At 39.3% G+C, this 24,261-nt stretch overlaps 1 protein-coding gene across 3 annotated transcripts in view; it reads left to right on the top strand.

The window, feature by feature from the left end:
* DIPK1A (divergent protein kinase domain 1A) overlaps positions 1-24,261 on the top strand; it is a 125,229-nt gene that overhangs the window by 69,575 nt on the left and 31,393 nt on the right. The window lies entirely within an intron of this gene.

Genomic DNA, 24,261 nt, shown 5'->3' with positions numbered 1-24,261 from the left:
TAAAATCTAAAAAAATAAAAATAAAAATAAAAAAAGCGAAGCATAATAAAATGAGATATGCCTGAAGTCAAGTCACTTAAAATGATTGTTATTGAAAAACAGATGCAAAGAAATTATCCTGTTCCACCTTTTGGGGGTGCTTAGTTGGCACCTCGTTGAAATCTAAGTGACCTCTCCACCACCTTAAGCAGATAATCAGAGCACCTTCACCTGGAGATTCTCAGGCCCATGTCAGAGTCCAGTCCAACCACTTTCCAAACTCCTGGGTGTATGCTTTGAGGTAGTGACTTGTCCTGTGGTAGGAGGCAAGGAAGGTCACCCCATCCCTTTCTCTCAAGAGTATGCACAGCAGAACAATATTATCTCTCCCGAGAAACGCCTGCAGATCCTCCCTCCTCTTGAGCCTGGATCTGACTCCGACTCTGACTCAGGGGTGAAGTTAGAGCCAGCCCTGGACCTTGCAGCTTTTAATGTGTGTATTTTTTGTACGTAAGTCACTCTGGTCTGTGGCTTTTACTATATCTTTGCGCCTCACAGCACAAAGCACATAGCACTGTGTATTTTATGTACTTTAGTAAAAATATGAAAATAGACATGGCAATGATAGACACCGATTTCTAGACCGTGGTTTCCTCTGAGGAGGAAGGGAAAGATGAGGAAGGGAAGGGGAGGGCTTAGGTTTGATTGTAGCATTTTATTTCTTCTAGGAAAGAGTTTTAAAGTAATACAGCAAACTGTTGACCTCTGTTTACATTTGCTGATGGATACAGAGCTGCCTTTTATGTTATTTTCTCTAACTTTTCTATATAGACTTTTTTCCATATGTGTGAAATGTTTTATAATTTCAGAGAAATTAGAACTCATCTGATAAAACTATCCCAACTCCCCACCCGCACATACACACATGTATATGCATCCTGTCCTTCTTCCCTCGGGGGACAGGGGATCCCATTGTTGCTTCATCTCTACTCTGGATCCCCTCCCTTAGAACCATCTCAGGAACCTTGCGCTGTTTATCTGTCAATACCTTACTCCCTTCAGCCTGTCTCTTTCTACCGACTTCCTGTTGACATTTAAGTATGTGCTAGTTTCCCTTAGCTTTATTTATATATTTTTTTTATTTTATTATGTTATGTTAATCACCATACATTACATCATTAGTTTTTGATGTAGTTAGTGTTCCGTGATTCATTGTTTGCGTATAACACCCAGTGCTCCATGTGGTACATGCCCTCTTTAATACCCATCACCGGGTTAACCCATCCCCCAACCCCTCTCCCTTCTAGAACCCTCAGTTTGTTTCTCATGGTTCGTCTCCCCCTCCGACTTCTCCCCCTTCATTTTTCCCTTCCTACTATCTTCTTTTTTTTTAACATATAATGTATTACTTGTTTCAGAGGTACAGGTTTAGTTTCCCTTAGCTTTAAAAAACTTCTGCCTTGGGGCGCCTGAGTGGCTCAGTTGTTGGGCGTCTGCCTTCGGCTCAGGTCATGATCCCAGGGTCCTGGGATTGAGCCCCGCATCGGGCTCCCTGCTCAGAGGGAAGCCTGCTTCCCCCTCTCCCGCTCCTTCTGCTTGTGTACCCTCTCTCGCTTTGTCTCTGTCAAATAAATAAATAAATAAATAAAACTTCTGCCTCAAGCCCAGCCAATTCCCTATGGCTTTTCTCCTCTGTATAGACAAATTTCTCTTAAGAACTATCTATCTGGGAGCACCTGGGTGGCTCAGTCGGTTGAGTGTCTGCCTTTGGCTCAGGTCATGATCTCAAGGTCCTGGTGTGGAGTCCCCACGTGGGCTCCCAGCTCAGTCTGCTTCTCCCTGCCTCTCTGCCCCTCCCCCACTCATGCTTGCTCCCTCTCCTCAAATAAATAAAACCTTAAAAAAAAAAAATCTCTACTTTCTTTAAAAAAAGAAAACAAAAAAACTATCTACCTGGTTGTCTTTATTTTTCATACCTCCTGCTCTTCAACTCACTCCAGTCTGGCCTCTCTCCCATGAAGTTGCTCTTGTCAAGGTCAGTGCTGACTTCTGTGTCACTAAGTCCAATGAATACTTTTCAGTCCCCAGCTTTGTCGCCTCTCAGCCGCATTTGCCACTGTTGACTGCTCTCTGCTTCTTGAGATCCTCTTTCCATGATTTCCACATTACAACATCCTTCTGGTTTTCTTCCAACCAGTCTGCCCCTGTATGTTCTCTGTTATAGCTCTTCCTTTTTCACCCAGCCATTAACTAGTGAAGACTCTCAGGGCTCAGCCCTGAACCCTGTTCTCACTCTGAGTTTTTTCTGTAAGTGATAGCAGCTTGCCATGGGTTTTATTACTCTCCCTGCATTTCTCCTGAGTCTTCCCCGTGACTCCCAAACCTCTGCCTCCAGCTCTGACCTCTGTTTTCTCAGCCATAGACCTGTATATCCAGCTGCCTTCTAAATATCACTTGCATGACTCACAGGTGTGTTAGTCTCAACATGCGCGAAACTGAACTCAGCCTTTTATCCTTCCCCTAATATTGTTGTCTTCCATTGTTCCCAGTTTTAGGAAGTGGCATGATCCATCCAGTTGCTCAGGCCAGAAACCTGGGAGTCCTCGATTCCCCCCTCACCATCACTCCCATGTTCATTTAACCATGAAATCCTGATCATTCTACCTCATATCTTTGAAATCCTTCTCTTCTCCTACCATTTCTTATGGCCACAACTCCAGTGTGGTTGCTTCCTGATTTCTTTCTTGACTCTCTAGGACATAGACATTTTTCAGTATTTGAGTACTTGATATATTTATTTTTTAAAATTTTCTTTTTTTAAAATTTTTTATTATTATGTTAATCACCATACATTACATCATTAGTTTTTGATGTAGTGTTCCATGATTCATTGTTTGTGCATAACACCCAGTGCTCCATGCAGAAAGTGCCCTCTTTAATGCCCATCACCAGGCTAACCCATCCTCCCACCCCCCTCCCCTCTAGAACCCTCAGTTTGTTTTTCCAAGTCCATTGTCTCTCATGGTTCATCTCCCCCTCTGATTTCCCCCCCTTCATTCTTCCCCTCCTGCTATCTTCTTCTTTTTTTTTTTCTTAACATATATTGCATTATTTGTTTCAGAGGTACAGATCTGTGATTCAACAGTCTTGCACAATTCACAGCGCTCACCATAGCACATACCCTCCCCAGTGTCTATCACCCAGCCACCCCATCCCTCCCACCCCACCCCTGACTCCAGCAACCCTCAGTTTATTTCCTGAGATTAAGAATTCCTCATATCAGTGAGGTCATATGATACATGTCTTTCTCTGATTGACTTATTTCGCTCAGCATTAGACCCTCCAGTTCCATCCACATCGTTGCAAATGGCAAGATCTCATTCCTTTTGATGGCTGCATGATATACCACATCTTCTTTATCCATTCATCTGTCAATGGACATCTTGGCTCTTCCCACAGTTTGGCTATTGTGGACATTGCTGCTATAAACATCGGGGTGCACATACTCCTTTGGATCCCTACATTTCTATCTTTGGGGTAAATACCCAGTAGTACAATTGCTGGATCATAGGGTAGCTCTATTTTCAACTTTTTGAGGAACCTCCATACTGTTTTCCAGAGTGGCTGCACCAGCTTGCATTCCCACTAACAGTGTAGGAGGGTTCCCCTTTCTCAGCATCCCCGCCAACATCTGTCGTTTCCTGACTTGTTAATTTTAGCCATTCTGACTGGTGTGAGGTGGTATCTCATTGAGGTTTTGATTTGGATTTCCCTGATGCCGAGCGATGTTGAGCACTTTTTCATGTGTCTGTTGGCCATTTGGATGTCTTCATTGGAAAAATGTGTGTTCATGTCTTCTGTCCATTTCTTGATTGGATTCTTTGTTCTTTGGGTGTTGAGTTTGATAAGTTCTTTATAGATTTTGGATACTAGCCCTTTTTCTGATATGTCATTTGCGAATATCTTCTCCCATTCTGTCGGTTGTCTTTTGGTTTTGTTGACTGTTTCTTCTGCTGTGCAAAAGCTTTTTATCTTGATGAAGTCCCAAGAGTTCATTTTTGCCCTTGCTTCCCTTGCCTTTGGCGATGTTTCTAGGAAGAAGTTACTGTGGCTGAGGTTGAAGAGGTTGCTGCCTGTGTTCTCCTTTAGGATGTTGATGGACTCCTGTCTCACATTTAGGTCTTTCAACCATTTGGAGTCTACTTTTGTGTGTGGTGTAAGGAAATGGTCCAGTTTCATTCTTCTGCATGTGGCTGTCCAATTTTCCCAACACCATTTGTTGAAGAGACTGTCTTTTTTCCATTGGACATTCTTTCCTGCTTTGTTGAAGATTAGTTGACCATAGAGTTGAGGGTTCATTTCTGGGCTCTCCATTCTGTTCCATTGATCTATGTGTCTGTTTTTGTGCCAGTACCATACTGTCTTGATGATGACAGCTTTGTAATAGAGCTGGAAGTCCGGAATTGTGATGCCGCCAGCTTTGCTTTTCTTTTTCAACATTCCTCTGGCTATCCGGGGTCTTTTCTGGTTCCATACAAATTTTAGGATTATTTGTTCCATTTCTTTGAATAAAGTGGATGGTATTTTGATGGGGATTGCATTGAATGTGTAGATTGTTCTAGGTAGCATTGACATCTTCACAATATTTGTTCTTCCAATCCATGAGCATGGAACGTTTTTCCATTTCTTTGTGTCTTCCTCAATTTCTTTCATGAGTATTTTATAGTTTTCTGAGTAAAGATCCTTTGCCTCTTTGGTTAGATTCATTCCTAGGTATCTTATGGTTTTGGGTGCAATTGTAAATGGGATCAACTCCTTAATTTCTCTTTCTTCTGTCTTGTTGTTGGTGTATGGGAATGCCACTGATTTCTGTGCATTGATTTTATATCCTGCCACTTGACTGAATTCCTGTATGAGTTCTAGCAGTTTTGGGGTGGAGTCTTTGGGGTTTTCCACATAAAGTATCATATCTGCAAAGAGTGAGAGTTTGACTTCTTCTTTGCCGATTTGGATGCCTTTTATTTCTTTTTGTTGTCTGATTGCTGTGGCTAGGACTTCTAATACTATGTTGAATAGCAGTGGTGATAGTGGACATCCCTGCCGTGTTCCTGACCTTAGGGAGAAAGCTCTCAGTTTTTCCCCATTGAGAATGATATTCGCTGTAGGTTTTTCATAGATGGCTTTTATGATATTGAGGTATGTACCCTCTGTCCTATACTCTGAAGAGTTTTGATCAAGAAAGGATGCTGTACTTTGTCAAATGCTTTTTCTGCATCTATTGAGAGGATCATATGATGCTTGGTCTTTCTTTTGTTCATGTATTGTATCACATTGATTGATTTGTGGATGTTGAACCACCCTTGCAGCCCAGGGATAAATCCCACTTGGTCGTGGTGAATAATCCTTTTAATGTACTGTTGGATCCTATTGGCTAGTATTTTGGTGAGAATTTTTGCATCCATGTTCATCAAGGATATTGGTCTGTAATTCTCCTTTTTGATGGGGTCATTGTCTGGTTTGGGGATCAAGGTAATGGTGGCCTCAAAACGAGTTTGGAAGTTTTCCTTCCATGTCTATTTTTGGAACAGTTTCAGAAGAATAGGTATTAATTCTTTAAATGTTTGGTAGAATTCCCCTGGGAAGCTATCTGGCCCTGGGCTTTTGTTTGTTGGGAGATTTTTGATGACTGCTTCAATTTCCTTAGTGATTATAGGTTTGTTCAGGTGTTCTCTTTCTTCCTGGTTCAGTTTTGGTAGTTGATACATCTCTAGGAATGCATCCATTTCTTCCAGGTTATCTAATTTGCTGGCATAGAGTTGCTCATAATATGTTCTTATAATTGTTTGTATTTCTTTGGTGTTGGTTGTGATCTCTCCTCTTTCATTCATGATTTTATTTATTTGGGTCGTTTCTCCTTTCTTTTTGATAAGTCTGGCCAGGGGTTTATCAATCTTGTTAATTCTTTCAAAGAACCACCTCCTAGTTTCGTTGATCTGTTCTACTGTTCTTTTCGTTTCTATTTCATTGATTTCTGCTCTGATCTTTCTTATTTCTCTTCTCCTGCTGGGTTTAGGCTTTATTTGCTGTTTTCTCTCTAGCTCCTTTAGGTGTAGGGTTAGGTTGTGTATTTGAGACCTTTCTTGTTTCTTGAGAAAGGATTGTATTGCTATACACTTTCCTCTTGAGACTGCCTTTGCTGCATCCCAAAGATTTTGAACAGTTGTGTTTTCATTTTCATTGGTTTCCATGAATTTTTTAAATTCTTCTTTAATTTCCTGGTTGACCCATTCATTCTTTAGTAGGATGCTCTTTAGCCTCCATGTATTTGAGTTCTTTCCAACCTTCCTCTTGTGATTGAGTTCTAGTTTCAAAGCATTGTGGTCTGAAAATATGCAGGGAATGATCCCAATCTTTTGGTACAGGTTGATACCTGATTTGTGACCTAGGATGTGATCTATTTTGGAGAATGTTCCATGAGCACTAGAGAAGAATGTGTATTCCATTGCTTTGGGATGGAATGTTCTGAATATGTCTGTGAAGTCCATTTGGTCCAGTGTGTCAGTTAAAGTCTTTATTTCCTTGTTGATCTTTTGCTTAGATGATCTGTCCATTTCAGTGAGGGGGTGTTAAAGTCCCCCACTATTATTGTATTGTTGTCGATGTGTTTCTTTGCTTTTGTTATTAATTGCCTTATATAATTGGCTGCTCCCATGTTAGGGGCATAGATATTTACAATTGTTAGATCTTCTTGTTGGATAGACCCTTTAAGTAGGATACAGTGCCCTTCCTCATCTCTTACTACAGTCTTTGATTTAAAATCTAATTTGTCTGATGTAAGGATTGCCACCCCAGCTTTCTTTTGGTGTCCATTAGCATGGTAAATGGTTTTCCACCCCCTCACTTTCAATCTGGGGGTGTCTTTGGGTCTAAAATGAGTCTCTTGCAGACAGCATATTGATGGGTCTTGTTTTTTAATCCAATCTGATAGCCTGTGTCTTTTGATTGGGGCATTTAGCCCATTTACATTCAGGGTAACTATTGAAAGATATGAATTTAGTGCCATTGTATTGCTTGTAAGGTGACTGTTACTGTATATTGTCTGTGTTCCTTTCTGGTCTATGTTGCTTTTAGGCTCTCTCTTTGCTTAGAGGACCCCTTTCAGTATTTCTTGTAGGGCTGGTTTCGTGTTTGCAAATTCCCCTAGTTTTTGTTTGTCCTGGGAGCTTTTTATCTCTCCTCCTATTTTCAATGACAGCCTAGCTGGATATAGTATTCTTGGCTGCATATTTTTCTTGTTTAGTGCTCTGAATATATCATGCCAGTCCTTTCTGGCCTGCCACATCTCTATGGATAGGTCTGTTGCCAATCTAATGTTTCTACCATTGTAGGTTACATATCTCTTCTCCCGAGCTGCTTTCAGGATTTTCTCTTTGTCTCTGAGACTGGTAAGTTTTACTCTTAGATGTCGGGGTGTTGACCTATTTTTATTGATTTTGAGAGGCGTTCTCTGTGCCTCCTGGATTCTGATGCCTGTTTCCTTCCCCAAATTAGGGAAGTTCTCTGCTATAATTTGCTCCAATATACCTTCTGCCCCTCTCTCTCTTTCTTCTTCTTCTGGGATCCCAATTATTCTAATGTTGTTTCATCTTATGGTATCGCTTATCTCTCGAATTCTGCCCTCGTGATCCAGTAGTTGTTTATCTCTCTTTTTCTCAGCTTCTTTATTTTCCATCATTTGGTCTTCTATATCACTGATTCTTTCTTCTGCCTCATTTATCCTAGCAGTTAGCGCCCCCATATTTGATTGCACCTCATTAATAGCCTTTTTGATTTCTACTTGGTTAGATTTTAGTTCTTTTATTTCTCCAGAAAGTGTTTCTCTAATAACTTCCATGTTTTTTTCAAGCCCAGCTAGTATCTTTAAAGTCATGATTCTGAACTCTAGATCCGACATCGTACTAATGTCCGTATTGAGTAGGTCCCTGGCAGTTGGTACTACCTCTTGTTCTTTTTGTTGAGGTGATTTTTTTCCATCTTGTCATTTTGTCCAGAGGAGAAGAGATGAATGAGAGAACAAAATGCTAACAGGGTAACAATGTCCACAGAAAATATACTCTAATCAAATCAGAAAAGACCTGAAGCCGGGGGAAAAGAAAGGGAAAGAAAGAAAGAAAAAAAAAAGATAAAGATAAAAACAAACAAAAACAGAACAAAACAAAAAAAACAGAGTATGATCAAATATGATCAGGCTGGTGCATAGATCAGTGTCACAGTAGAATTTGGGTGTATTTTGGTCTGTTAGAAGAAAGTGCCTCCAAAATTTTAAAGAAAGAAAAACTTATATATGTACAAAAATAAGGGTTGATATGATGAAGGGATGGAATATGACTGTAAAGATGAAAATTATTAAAAATTTTATAAAAGGAATTGATAAGAAGTTGTTTGAAAAAAGAAAGAAGAGGATTTAAAAAAAAAAAGAAAAAAACGGGAGAGAATGTGATCAGGCAGGAGACTAGAACAAAGCCATACACTAGAGATTTAGGGTATATTTTGATCTGTTAGAAGAAACTGTATCTCAAAAATTTTAAAGAGAGAACAACTTATATATATGTCAAAAATAAGGATAACTACTATGAAGGGATAGAATATGACTCTAAAAATGAAAAATAAAAATGTTTTTTTAAAAAAGGGACTGATAAGATGTTGGTTGTAAAAGGGAAAAAGATAAATTCAAAAAAAAAAGTTAAAAAAAATTAACTTTGAAAGACTAAAGAATCATGGTAAAAAAGCCATGGATTCTCTGTGCATTATTCCCCTAGCGCTGGAGTTCTGCCGTTCTCATTGACCGGTAAACTTGGTCTTGGCTGGCTGTTCTTGCTGATCTTCTGGGGGAGGGGCCTGTTGCCGTGGTTCCCAAATGTCTTTGCTGGAGGCGGACTTGTCCCGCCCTTGCTGGGTCCAGGCTAAGTAATCTGCTCAGGTTTGCTCTTGGGAGCTTTTGTTCCCGGCAAACTTTCCGTACAGCTTTGGGGGACTACAGTGAAAATGGCGGCCTCCCAATCTCCACCCCGGAGGAGCCAAGAACTCGGGGCCCGCTCCAGAGTGAGTCCCCAGAGAAAAGCAGTCAGTCACTCCCATCTCCCCAGTCTCCGGCCACACTCCGTGCTCACCTGGCCTGTGACCGAGCATTTCTATCTCTGGCACCCGACCCGGTGTGGAGTCTCCAAACCCAGCAGATCCCTGCGGTGCGCTCCCGCGCCGCTCCTCCTGGGGGGGGAAGGGGAGTCTCCCCGGATCTGCCGCTTGTTGGGTCCCTGCTGGAGGAGCAGTGGCCCGACTGTGCCGAGGACTACGGTTTATGGCAACCCCGAGGTGAGAGCCCGCGCCTGGGCTCCGCCTCTGCAGCCGGCTTCCCTGCTCTGATACCTGGGGAGCTCTGCTGCACTCAGGCACCCTCGGTCTTTCTGTGACCCCACAGTCTTGAGACCACACTGTCCCACGAGGGTTCCACCCTCAGCTTAGCCACCAGAGCGACTTCCCACAGCGGAGCAGACTTCTAAAAGTTGTGATTTTGTGTTCCGGGGCTCTATCACTTGCCAGAAGCGGCTGACGGAGGCCCCCTCCCCTGGCGTCTATCCTCCCGAATATCTCCTCGGATTCACTTCTCCGCACATCCTACCTTCCAGAAAGTGGTCGCTTTTCTGTTCAGAGAGTTGTTGCTATTCTTTTCTTCGATCTCCTGTTGAGTTCGTAGGTGTTCAGAATGGTTTGATCCCTATCCAGCTGAATTCCTGAGACCAGACGAAATCCAGGTCTCCTACTCCTCCACCATCTTGCTCTGCCCCCTCTATTTTTTAAAATTTTCTTATTGAAGTCTAATTTATATACAACAAAATGCTCAGATATTAAGTTGTAGTTTGATCAGCTTTGACAAATGCATTTACCTAGTGTAACCCTCACCCCCACCCCCTATTAAAACAAAACATTTCCATCTCCCTAGAAGTTTCTCTGGTGATCCTTCCCAATCAGTCACCCATCAAGTAACCACTGATCTGGTTTAATTTTTAGAAATATTCTTAAGTGTATTTTCTAAAGAAAAATACTTGATGTGGAGCTTAATAGTAAAGATAAAATTTTTACTATAAGTTCAGTATAAATAGGTAGGAAAATAATGGCTGATTTTCTATCTAAACTACCCTATTAAGTATGATTAGAAATACTTTAGACTAACCTTTTAAGTTAACCTAGAATTTCAACACTATTCTAATTATACACACACACATATGTATAAATATACTAACACATACATATATATAAGTATACTCACACACACACACACACACCCTTTACACTTTGGAAATACGTAAAGCTGAGGAGATGGGGAAAGTGAGTCCAGAAAAAAATTTAAATTGTATCGATATCTATTGAGAATCTTTTATATATACATGTACATAAGCAGTACAAATAATGGTTATTTTTATTTATCTTACAAAGAACTCTACATATTTATTGAGATAAAATATCCAAAGGAACTCCCAAAATCTCCCCAAAAATGTAAAAAATTTTTAGTATTTATGGGCTATGCAACATCTTTTCTCTATTATGCTGTTTTCCCAATTAATTTGTTTAAATCATACCTTTAAACTCCTAGCAACTAAATATAGAGAGATTAGGAAGTTTAAATTATTTTGTCATGTACTTGAATATCAAACATTTAAAGAAGCTAGCAGAGCCAGGAAACTGATCTCTTTTGTTTAGTCATTCACAGGGTAGGTACAGTGGAGGCAGCCAAAATGAGAGCTTGCTTAGACTGGTTCATCACTGATGCATTTCTAATTCAAATGGACCATCTTTAAAAGTAAGAGGTGGGATGCCTGGGTGGCTCAGTTGGTTAAGCATCTGCCTTCGGCTCAGGTCATGATCCCGGGGTCCTGGGATCGAGTCCCGCATCAGGCTCCCTGCTCAGCAGGGACCCCGCTTCTCCCTCTTCCTCTGCTGCTCCCCTGCTTGTGCTCTCTCTCTCTCTGACAAATAAATAAATCTTAAAAAAAAAAGAGGTAATTTAGGCTCCTCCATACAGACAACTCACCCCTTTTTCTTTCACAGCTAGGCTGGTTTGGGGTTATTAGATTCTGGATGGAGACCCCTGGCATAGTGAAAAGAGCAAGGGTGCTAGATCTGAACTTACTTGGGAGAAATGAACACTGCCAGGTCCCAGATACTGTGCCTTTTTTCGCTGATCCCCACAACTTTCATTGTGCATTTCTATCAGGAAATGTTTTTGAGCACATATCCCTGATACATGTGTCACTGTATTGCTATTACTTATATTATACTTCTATGAATAGGAATTTTTAAGTATTTTTTTTGTCTGTGATTTTGTTTAATTTTCACAACATCTGCATTTTATAGATGAAGACACTAAAGCTCAGGGAAGTTTAGTAACTTGCCCAAGGTCACATAATTTACTGAGTGATATTTGACAAATCCCAAACCAATATCCACTGGGGCCTCAGTTATAAAATTATAGATTCCAACTATGTGATCTGCAAGGCCTCTTCTAGCTCTGAGCAACCTGTTCTTCTCTGCTATTGCTAAAACTCACCCATCTAGGACATAATCTCGGGTTTAATATTTCTAAGCAGATAGGCTTTATTATGGTCCACATATTAATAACTAGGAATTTTAGGAATTAGTGGGTTGTGGAAGAGAAACCGAATACTCAAAATAGTGTCAAGTTAGCTTGGTCTTTGGTATAATTTTAAAAATCCACTGGCATTTTTGTGTTTAGAGTATATGTTGCATATTTAAGAGTTTGGTAGCAATAGTCACTACAAACATTATTTATAAGCTATCCATTATCCTAAGCACCATAGGTAATTCTAACACTGTATTTTCATGAGGATTTTTTGGTAATTACTTTTCAGCATTTCCCATCCAGCAAAGTGTTTCTCTAAGTACTTGTGTTGCAGTAAGTAACTGTCAGCGGGTAGGTGCCTCACTTCCCACAAGGCCAGCAAAACATTTTCATACAGAAACTGTCTCGGTGCATTCCCTTTATAAGTCAACTCCTTTTCTTGTAAATGAACATTGCTATGATCAAAATCACTGTCATTTGCCTTGAAAGCATTTTCTATAGGTTTTGCTTTGTTTTTGTTTTGTTTTGTTTTTAGCTTTCTCTGGAATTGAAAAGAGAAATGGGAGGACAATTTTAGATTAGCACCTGTCTGAGAAATTCCAAAATTAGAGATGACCATCTGGTTTGCATGATTTGTAATATTTTAAAAATAGAATCTTGCCATTCTAAACAGACTTTTAGGGCTATTCTAAAATAATACTTAATTTTTTTCAGAGGTAAGATTTGTGATTCAACAGTCTTACACAATTCACAGTGCTCACCATAGCACATACCCTATACCTCTGAAACAAATAATACATTATATGTTAAAAAAAAAAAAAAAGAAGATAACAGGAGGGGAAGAATGAAGGGGGGGAAATCAGAGGGGGAGATGAACCATGAGAGACAATGGACTCGGAAAAACAAACTGAGGGTTCTAGAGGGGAGGGGGTTGGGAGGATGGGTTAGCCTGGTGATGGGTATTAAAGAGGGCATGTTCTGCATGGAGCACTGGTGTTATATGCAAACAATGAATCATGGAACACTACATCAAAAACTAATGATGTAATGTATGGTGATTAACATAACAATAATAAAAATAAAATAATACTTTTTATTTTTTATTTTTATTTTTTTATTTTTTTAATACTTAATTTTTAAAAAAGATTTTGTTTATTTATTTGACAGAGAGAGAGAGAACACAAGTAGGCAGACTGGCAGGCAGAAGCAGTCTCCCCGCTGAGCGGGGAGCCCAATGCGGGGCTTGATCCCAGGATCCTGGGATCATGACCTGAGCCAAAGGCACTTAACCTACTGAACCACCCAGGTGCCCCTAAAATAATACTTAATTTAAAACTATCAACATTTTACCATCAAACTGAAAGGAGATAGTTAGATGTTGGTGATGTTCGTTCCAAGAAGGAATGCTTCTGTAACCTCTCTGTCCTCTGATACAGACAGTATAAGGTCACATTTCCCATTCGTTGGACTCACATAACCTGAAGGTCCATCTTAGATTCCTCTGTGCTTCTAATTATTCTTTAGAATAATTTACTTAGGTCAGGCCTAAGATACTCAACTATGATAGCTCCTAAGATATCTGAATTTGTCCGAGGTCATCCCTAACTTGGGGGTACTTTAAAATTTGACTAGCTTTTGCCACAACTAATACTAAAGATTCAGAGAGCATATAAAAAGCATCAAGGCCATTGTCAAAGAAATGAAACTAAAACTTTAATTTGCCTATAAAATTGGGATGTGGGGGAAGGTAAAATAAATGCATTTGAAAAACCAGTGAATGTTAATTGTTGTGAACCTTTTGGAAAACATTGTAACAATATGTAACATAAACTTTTAAAACCACATATCCTTTGTGGAATTCTTAATCTCAGGAAACAAACTGAGGGTTGCTGAGTGGTGGGGAGTGGGAGGGATGGGGTGGCTGGTGATAGACATTGGGGAGGGTATGTGCTATGGTGAGTGCTGTGAATTGTGTAAGACTGTTGAATCACAGACCTGTACCTCTGAAACAAATAATACAATATATGTTAAAAAAAAAAAAAAGAGGAAGATAGTAGGAAGGGAAAAATGAAGGGGGGGAAATCGGAGGGGGAGACGAACCTTGAGAGACTATGGACTCTGAGAAACAAACTGAGGGTTGTAGAGGGGAGGGGGTGGGGGGATGGGTTAGCCTGGTGGTGGGTATTCAAGAGGGCATGTACTGAATGGAGCACTGGGTGTTATATGCAAACAATGAATCATGGAACACTACATCAAAAACTAATGATGTAATGTATGGTGATTAACATAACATAATAAAATTTTAAAAAAGAAACAAAAAGAAACTACATACCCTTTGACCTAGAAGTTTTACTAACTTAAATCTCTCCTGAATAAATAATCAGATACTCCAGCAAATATTTACATATTTAATATAATAGGCAATAGAGCAAAGTACAGGCTCTGAAGCCAGGTTGCCTCAATTTAAATCCTGGGTATCTACTTCCTCCAAGTATAGCCTTGCTTTAACCTCTGTATTTTTCTGAGTTTCTCCATCTGTAAAAAGAATAGTCCCCCACTCATTGAATTCTTGTAAGGAGAGAATAATAATCCCCTCCAGTATCCATTAGCTACATAACAGTAGCTACATAACATAACATAGCTACAACAATGCTGCATAACAAATTACCCCAAAACTCAGTGACATCTAATGAGTCACACATCTGCAGGTCAGCTGGTGTTCAGCTTTTCCAAGCTGCGCTTCACTCCAGGCCATGGTCGTGGTTCAGGTGAGCTACAGCATCACTTACTCTCCTGGGACCAGTGGCCTACCAGGGACTGATCTTCTCCTGACAGTGTCTGAAATATAAGAAGGCAAGACCAATTATATGCTTTTCTTTGCATGGCATCTACTAAGAATCATTGGCCAAAGCAAGTCACATGGCCAAGCCCAACATCAGTGAGGCAGGGAAAGTGGGGCAGGGGGAGTGAGTGAATATTTGCAATTCAAGGATTGACATACTGTTTCTATAAAGAGCCAGATAGTAAATATTTCTGGCTTTGCTGGTCATACAGTCTCTGTTGTAACCACTCAACTATGTTGTTCGAGCCTGAAAGCAGCCTTAGACAGGAAATCAATGCATGGGATGGCTGTATTCTAATAAAACTGTATTTACAAAACCAGGTGGTAGACAGGATTTGCCTCATGGGCCACAGTTTTCTCACCCCTAATCGATTTATCACATTGGATCATAGAGTTTTTATGAAGATTAAGGAAATTAATGTATAGAAAGTGCTTGTAACAGTTCCTGGTAGAGTAGCACTAATAAATACTGACTTTCATTAATAGTGTTGTTATTACTTTTATTATAGCACAATGTTGGAAATAATAAAAATGTCCAACAATAGAGATAGGGTTGAATAAATTATGGCACACCCATACTCTAAAATGTTATACATTCATGTAAATTTTATATGTTTTAAATAACAAGGCTATTTAATGGCCTAGGTACATGTTTGCAGTATGTTAAGTGAAAAAAAAGAGACAAATGATATTTAACATAAGACTCCAACTTTATTTTTCTTAAAAGATATATATTTTTGGGGCGCCTGGGTGGCTCAGTCGTTAAGCGTCTGCCTTCGGCTCAGGTCGTGATCCCAGGGTCCTGGGATCGAGCCCCGCATCGGGCTCCCTGCTCGGCGGGAAGCCTGCTTCTCCCTCTCCCACTCCCCCTGCTTGTGTTCCCTCTCTTGCTGTGTCTCTCTCTCTCAAATAAAAAAATAAAATCTTAAAAAAAAAAAAAAAAAAAAAAAAGATATATATTTTTTATACATACTAGAAAACAATTAGGAAAGGAATATACCAAACTGGATCATTTACTACTTTTTTCTTCTTTGTTTTTTCAAGATATAGTTGATGTGTAACATGGTATCAGTTTTAGGTGTACAACATAATGATTTAATATATGTATATATTGCAAAATGATCGCCACTGTATGTTTACTTAACATCTACCACCACACCTAGCTACAGCATTTTTCTTGTGATAGGAACTTTTAATTATTTAATTAATTTTTAAATTTTATTTTAAATTCCAGTAGCATTAACATACAGTGTTCTATTAGTTTCAGGTGTACAATGTGGTGATTCAACAATTCCAGACATCTCCCAGTATTCATCACGACAAGTACGCTCCTTAATCGCCATCTTGTGATAAGAACTTCTACAATCTAGTCTTAGCAACTTTCAGATATACAGTACAGTGTTATTAACTATATTCACCATGCAGTACATTACATCCCCATGACTTACTTATCTTATAACTGGAATTTACATGATTTTTTACTGTCCTTTTTTTTTTCCTATACTGGGCATATGCTGTTTTCTGGTATTAATGTACTTTGATGCCAAAAAAATAGAATCTGGTTCCACTGAGGACTCTTCTAACTCTGATGTAGTTTCTATTTTATATGTCAGTTACATTTTAATTGCTTAACAAATTAAGAGTTTACCCTCAGAGATGTCTGATTAGAATGGACTACGTGGACACTCCCTAACCTGTTATATTTTTAACTTAAGGAAAATTTGTCTGTTCTAGGGCTCCTAGAAAACCGCGGCAGGGTACCAACCAATGGGAAGAGAATCCCCACACTGTCTCAGGTCATAGGAACAGTAGCTCCTTTCAGACCACATTCCCTGAGCAGCCACAGTCCTTTCAGTGATAAAAGGCAGAATGTTCTTGTACAGAGGTGAACAACAACACCCCTTCCCTGGCCACCCCTGTGTTTGAACATACACAAACGCCTTTCTCATGTATCAAAGGGAGGTTAGGTTTCAATAGTTAATTGCCACTGTGCCTAGAAGTCCCATAAAATAAATACTGGGAAGGGAAGCTAGAAAACCCAACAGTTCATCAGTACCACAAAATATTAACTAAAATTAACTTCTTTTTCATAACCCTTTACGGGGCGCCTGGGTGGCTCAGTCGTTAAGTGTCTGCTTTCGGCTCAGGTCATGATCTCAGGGTCCTGGGATCGAGCCCCACATCCGGCTCCCCGCTCCGCGGGAAGCCTGCTTCTCCCTCTCCCACTCCCCCTGCTTGTGTTCCCTCTCTCGCTGTGTCTCTCTCTGTCAAATAAATAAATAAAATCTTAAAAAAATAACCCTTTACAATAATCAACTTTCATCTAAATCATAATCAGGTAGCCTCGGGTTCTCCAAGAGAATCCAAGATTCTAAACTGTGTTAAAAATTGGGTTGTATAGGGGTGCCTGTGTGACTCAGTCGGTTAAGCGTCTTCCTTCAGCTCAGGTCATGATCTCAGGGTCCTGGGATTGAGCCCCACATCGGGCTCCCTGCTCAGCGGGGAGCCTGCTTCTCCCTCTCCCACTCCCCCTGTTTGTGTTCCCTCTCTCGCTGTCTCTCTCTGTCAAATAAATAAATAAAAATCTTTAAAAAAAAAAATTGGGTTGTATAGGGGCGCCTGGGTGGCTCAGTCGGCTAAGCATCTTCCTTCAGCTCAGGTCATGACCTCAGGGTCCTGGGCTTGAGCCCCACATCAGAATCTCATGGTCGGGCTCCCTGCTCAGTGGGGAGCCTGCTTCTCCCTCTCCTTGTGCCCCTCCCCCCTGCTTGTGCCTGTGCATGTGGTCTCTTTCTCTCTCCTTCAAGTGAATAAATAAAATCTTAAAAAATACTGGGTTGTACAACCTTAGAAATAATTATTCCAAATAAAATTTGCTCTAGAATGTGCTTCAGAATCTGAGCTTTAAAGGGACTGTGCTTTTTAATCTTCAGGCTTCAGTAAAACCTAGCTAACCTTTATTTTTAGTAAGTGAATATTAGTGAATTTAGGTGCCAAGTAGGATTTCCATGTAAGATTTGTATGTGACTACTGTATGTTTCAGTAAGTTCTAGACCCAGTAGGCCTTAGGCCTACTAAAAGGGGTAAACGGACACCTGATTTTCCCATTCTAGGTGCCAGAATCTTAACTGAAATGATAAGGTAATGTGAATCCTATATAGAAACTTATCTATAACCATATCTCAAGTAGTTCTTTACCTTGAGACTTTATGTATATAAGCTAAAGATTTGTCAATAGTTTTTGAGCTCATGATATGGAATGAGAACTATATTCAGTCAACTTAAACATAAATATACACAAGTACACAAACTATTAATGGATTTTAACTGCAATTTCCAGTTCTTCCCCACTAAGGAAGAAAGAAGAACCCTTAATCAGAATGGCCAAAAAAATTGTCTCTCTTCCGGCTGGGACCTCCATATTGCTTTTCTCCTCACCCCAGACCCTTCGTCCTGATTCTGTCCTGCAGAAGTAGCTAGTCTCCAGAGGTGACCCTGCAGCGAGTCACGCCTTCTGTTATTCGTACCCTTATGGAATACCCCCTATATTCAATCTCATCTGGCCCTGTGATACCATAAGAGTGGGGCAGAAATGATGCCACTTCCATCTTGGTCTCTGGGAACACTTGCTCTGGGGTTAGTCAGCCATCATGTAAGAAGCCTGGCTACCATGAACACCAGGCCCTGAAGAAGTCCTGCTAGCCACAGGAAGCCGTTCCAGCCATTCCAGCTGAGGGGTTGGACACATCCAACTATGTCAGTCCTCCCTCCTGTGCCTTCAGCCCTAATCACAAATGCATGAAAAACTTGAGAGAACTGGCCAGCTGAGTCAGTCAACCCTCAGAGCCATGAGAAATGTAAATTCTTGTTGTAAGCCACTAAGTTATGGCATAGTATGTTATATAGCAATAGAAAGTTGGAACACTTAGCTTTCTTACCCCTGTCTTTCTGCCTTAGTGTGTTGAAGAACCCCATGACTGAGTTCATTTGCTGTTGCAAATGTTAATTTTCCTTTTATGTAGAGTGCTAATGGAGGCTACACTTCCCTCCCACGGCTTTGTAAAATGCTGGCTATCTACCTGTTCATAAAGAGCAGTAGATCCTGTAGATATATTTTTAAATAGATGTGCTAAGCACCTATATACAAATATGTAGGTTTTTCCTGATTAGAAAAGTAATATATTCAGGAGCGCCTGTGTGGCTCAGTCATTAAGCGTCTGCCTTCGGCTCAGGTCATGATCCCGGGGTCCTGGGATCGAGTCCCGCATCGGGCTCCCTGCTCGGCGGGGAGCCTGCTTCTCCCTCTGCCTCTGCCTCTGCCACTCCCCCTGCTTGTGTTCTCTCTCTCTCTCTCTGTCAAATAAATAAATAAAATCTTTTTTAAAAAGTAATATATTCATTATAGAAAAATCTGTGTAATAGAGAAGAAAAATAAAAATCATTCATGATCCCACCACTCTTGACATTTTGAGATAGCTACCCTGGACATTCTGGTTTATTTCCTTGCAGTTTCTACAGTCTACTGGTGACTTTTTCTCTTTTTTAAAAAGCAGAATTGGGAACATACCCTACATGTTTTGAAAACTGATTTTTTTCACTTACTGTATCATGAATATTTTCCCATACTTTAAACTTCTTTGAAATAGTAATGTATGATTGAAACTAGCCACAGACTTAAGGATCACCCCATGCAATTAAGTCCCCAGGTGTTCTTGCGTTTTTGATGTCATCAGCCCCTAAGCATTAAAAATAGGAACCAACATTCGGAGAAAATGTGAAAATTATCTGCTCCTTACTGGAATTTTATTTCTACAAGAAAATCAAAACTGAGAATATGCTCATGCAAATAAAACTTTTAGAATTTAGGTCAGAGAACAGCTAGGATTCTTCCTATAAATGTGAAAATTCACCTCTTAGAAAGATGAAAAAAAAAAACCCCTCTGACCACTAGTCTAATATTGCTGTTTGACAAGAAATTCTCTGAAAGTTTTGTCATAAAAATAAGCATTTTCATGCTCAAGACAAGCTGGGGAGCACGGACTTAGAACCTTTCTTTTCACTATCTTTAACTTATAAAAACCCAAGGTTTTCCTTGTTTGGAATGACATAAAAGTTTTTTTTTTAATGTTTCTTTGAATATCATAGCTGTCTTTTGATGTTTGTGAAAGTTAGCACTAGGATAGTTTACATTTGGTGCATTTAGACTTTCTTCTTAATGGTTTTTCAATAGCCCTCCAACTAGTAGTGAGACACCCTTTTAATAAAGGTACAGGATCCGTTCCAAATAAAGTTTATCTGCATGTGTTGTGGTGTACAGTAAATATTTACACTATTAAATGGTTTCTTCATATTTGTTTCTTATAGCTAGCACATTTTTCAAAAGTACTGTTACTATAAATAGAATATATTTAAAGAAAGGGTAAAAGTTATGTCCGGGGACATTTATCCTTAATTTTAACTCTAGTTTTTTTCATCTAGATTAGTCCTAAATATGCAGTAAAACTTAGCCAGCTACAATGTTGTCAGTATAACAGTAAGGAGAAAAAATTTTCAAAGATTATTTCAGAGTAACTGGTAATTGAAAAACTTAACTAAAAAGACACACATCTCTCAGCTTTTTCTTTAACATGACAAATGATAAAATGATTGTATTTGAGTTTGTGTAAGTCATAACCTTATCAATTTGTTATGTTTTTTGAATGTTCAAGTCCACTAAATATGTCAACTAAAATATTTGTGGGTAAAAGTAAAGATATGATATTTTTTTCTCTTCTCAAAATTAAGAACATCTGTTTAGGGAGTATTCAGGGGTAAAGCAAGTGGGACCATGTGCTTTATGTTTACAGAAGATGTTGAGTATGAAAAAGATAAGCAATGGAAGTAGCTTTAAATGTTGATGTGTTGCCACCTTATGCCTATTTTTAATACTTAATGTAAAATTATTTAAGATCAAAGGTGTTCAGATTTCTTTTGAAATAAAAACTTATCACAATGAGGTCAAACAATATAGAAAAGAAGAAAAAGCATCACTATTCTTTAGAGTGGAATTGGTAGAGAAAGTTTGTTTCATTATTTATATATTAATCATTTACTTTAGTCTAAAGACTGCTTCTAACTGTTACTTCCAGGCAGATGTTAAATTTTTCTAATTAGTAGTAGTCGATGCCTTGAAGACTAACTAATTGAATATAAAATGACAATGTAAGACAATTTTGATTCTTTCCATTTTTGGTTTCATTTTGTAATGTAACCATAATGCAAGACTTCTTAACCTTAGCAATATTGACATTTGGGGTCAGATCATTCTTTGTTGTGGGAGGCTCTCCTGTGCATTGTCGGATGTTTAGCAATATCTCTGGCCTCTACCCACAAGATACCAGTAGCACTCCCCAGTCATGAAACAATGTCACCAGATGTTGACAGGTGTCCCCTAAGGGGCAAAAGTAATTCCAGTTGAGAATCACTGCCATAGTGTATTTACTAAAGTTCTTATCAGCTTTTCAGGAGTATAATTTGAAATAAAGCAGTGTACCGTTAGTAGCTGGGCACAAAATCAGAACAGAAAAGCTGCTAGGCAGTATTTTGGATAGTTCAGCATAAAAAAAAAGATCAGAAACAGTAAGTACATTTCTTAATCAAAGACTGGGTCGTCTAGGTAATTGGTACAGAACCGACCACTGGAAAGATTTTAGTGATTACCACACAGGGAAATAAAATTAGTTAATAGCTAGAGATGTCATTTATGGCTGTTTTTCTTCAATCATTATTTTAAAATGTGAAGCAGCAGGATCTGCAGATATTAGAGGACACATGAAGGTCCTTGTAACTATTTTGTGTTACCCCTAAATCACAGTGATTTTCCATGGCGTGCTGGAATAAAAATGTCTCACTCCTTTTGTCATTATGTCTACAACAGGTGATGCCCAGTGCCCTGCTGGGAACACCATTAATCTAACTTCCTCTCCAAAATTTTTGGCATTTGGTATCATGACAAGCACTCAGCAGGCAAGCCGGTTCACAGGGTGTTTTTCAGTTTAAATATATGCCAGAGAAAATCGAAAAATGTATCTATTTGAGAGATACCGAAAAGCAAAATGATTTCAAATTTTATTAAATTGAATATGCAGGAGAGAGAAATATACCAAGGCCTTAGCTGCCTACATGTATTAAGCATCATATGCATTTGAAAACATCTCACAGTAGCTTTACTAAACATGTATACAAAAACCTGAATAGAAATTATTGATAGAGGGCAGTTAACCTCACCAGACTCCTTGAGGTATTGTCAAGAAGAAGGGAAGACAGGACCAACCTGGATGCTGGGAGAAAACCCTACTCACTAGGTCTGTGTTGTTCTCCTTTACTCTGTGACATATACCTGCTGCAGAGCAAGGCAGGAAGAGGAAAAAGGAAATGGTATGTCTTCCCTGATTCTTTTTAAAATGAACTGAACTAATCTTGTTTTAAAACCCTGCCTCAAGGGGTGCCTGGGTGGTTCAGTCAGTTAAGCCTCCACTCTTGGTTTCAGCTCAGGTCACGATTGAGATCAAGCCTCACATCCAGCTCCGAATCTAGCTCCTTGCTCAGCATGGAGTCTGTTTGGGATTTTTTCCTTCTTCCTCTCCCTCCCCCTCTGCTCCTCACCCCCTGCGCGTGTGTGCAAGCTCTCTCAAATAAATAAATAAATGAAATCTTAAAAACAAAAACAAAACCCTGCCTCAAAAGAAATCCTATAAGATGTTCATATTAGATTGGACTTCTGAAAGTAAAATCATGCTATGCTATGGTCCTTCAAGCGACCCTCTGAACTACTGGACGCTTGTATGGTAGATTTATAATTTGTTCTTCCAACTGGAGATGTGTTTTGTTTTGTTTTGTTTTTACAGTTTCATTGGAATCAGGATTCAAAAAAGATCCACAGATTGTGATTATTTGATGTATTTCTTAAATATTTTTTAGTCTTCAGTTTTCCCCATCTTCTCCTTATTTTCTCCCTTGTAATTTACGTGTTGGAGAACTGGGTTGTTTGTATCGCAGCATTTTCCACAGCCTGGAGTTTGCTCATTTTATCCCAATAGAGTCACTTACTGAGGTATCACTTATATTCCTCCATCTCCTGTATTTCCTGTAAACTGGTAGTTGGAGCTAAAGACTTAATCAGATTCAGATTCAGTTTTCTTTTTCAAGTTCAAAAACAAGGTGGTGACCAAATCATAGTGACAGTGTTCTTGACTTTTTGCTCAGTGCCTTGCAAACTATGTGCCTCAAAATGTGCTTATGTTCTATAGGCATTATGTCATTTAATCATATTTAAGCTTCATAATACTGGTACATATCAGTTTCTGTCTGATGACTAGATCCCTTTAGTAGGGTCAAATAATCTTGAATGTCTTTCAAACAAACCCCTCAGTGTATACCCCATTGTCATTTATGTGATTTAATTTAGAATTCTGTCTGAATTTTCTTTTTACTGGATTCTTTTAGAGCTATACAAAAATAGCTTGCATTAAAGGCATTTTTTATATTTTAATAATAAAGCTCAAAGACCTGTCACTTCACTGTGAATTTGTTATACTCAAGCTTTTTGGTACTGGAATTCACCATCTGTTAATCTCACAAAGACAGATATCTAAATCGTAAATAGGGCCAACAGAATTCAGTATTTCCTGAGTCTCTTTTTCCTTTGCACTCATTGTCTTCTGCAGGTGCACTTAGGTCTCTTTCATCTCTCTCTGCTTTCTTTGTATGCTCACAGTATCCTACTGTTACCCAGTGTGAGAAACTGGCTCGTGATTGTAAAAGCAAAAGTAGCTTTTCATTGTTTGTTTACATATCTGTAATTTGTTCTGTTCAGTTATCTCCATACCCCCAAAATTTACCATTTATAAAACCCAGACCATTGGAGTTCCAGACTCAAAAAATAAATGTCCAGTTATCTTGACCAACTGACACTTTTGAAGATTAAACTGTTTAATATGTTGTTGATGGAGAAAAGGCTGTAGCTGGCCCAAGTTGCAATTAGATAGCAGAGAACTGGGAGCAAAACAATGCAAAGAGGATCCCATTGTGTAGCTTTCCAAGCTGACATGCAAAGAGTAATTTATTCTTTATGTATCTTAACCCTTCTTCTCCAATTATTTTTCCTTTAATAATTGTAACAACATTCTCCTCAAGCTTCCAGAGTACCCATTAGGTGAAGCATTTGGTTGGTTGAATGGAAGGAACATAAAGCCTTGGTGAATACAACAGAGAAATAAGAATGAGCTGGAAGTTTAATTTCTTATTCTGGTTGTACTTCACTATGAGACATTAAACAAATAGCCAAATACTCTGTTCTTATTTCTTTGAAACAAAATTATTTTTATGCTGATTATCCATAAAGAACTTGAAGATTCTTATTTGAAATTGTCCTCTGTAAGCTCATAGTATATCGGAATTGTGTCTCTTTACCTGATCTCACAGAGTGCCCAGGGTAGCCTGGTGCACGTGCTCGTGCTTCATAAGTAGCTTTAGATGCTGGTGGTATTTGAAAGGTTATACATTTTAAAGGGTATTTTGGGGCGCCTGGGTGGCTCAGTTGGTTAAGCGACTGCCTCCGGCTCAGGTCATGATCCTGGAGTCCCGGGATCGAGCCCCACATCAGGCTCCCTGCTTGGCGGGGAGTCTGCTTCTCCCTCTGACACTCCCCCCCCCCATGCTGTCTCTCTCTCTCATTCTCTCTCTCTCTCTCAAATAAATAAATAAAAATCTTTAAAAAAAAAAATAAAAAAAAAAATAAAGGGTATTTTGTTCCCTTTTTCCT

This window comes from Neomonachus schauinslandi, chromosome 4 (genome assembly GCF_002201575.2).
Source record: "Neomonachus schauinslandi chromosome 4, ASM220157v2, whole genome shotgun sequence".
NCBI classification, from domain to species: domain Eukaryota; kingdom Metazoa; phylum Chordata; class Mammalia; order Carnivora; family Phocidae; genus Neomonachus; species Neomonachus schauinslandi.
Note: the sequence above shows the minus strand (reverse complement) of the source record. Positions and strands in the feature narration are given on the sequence as shown.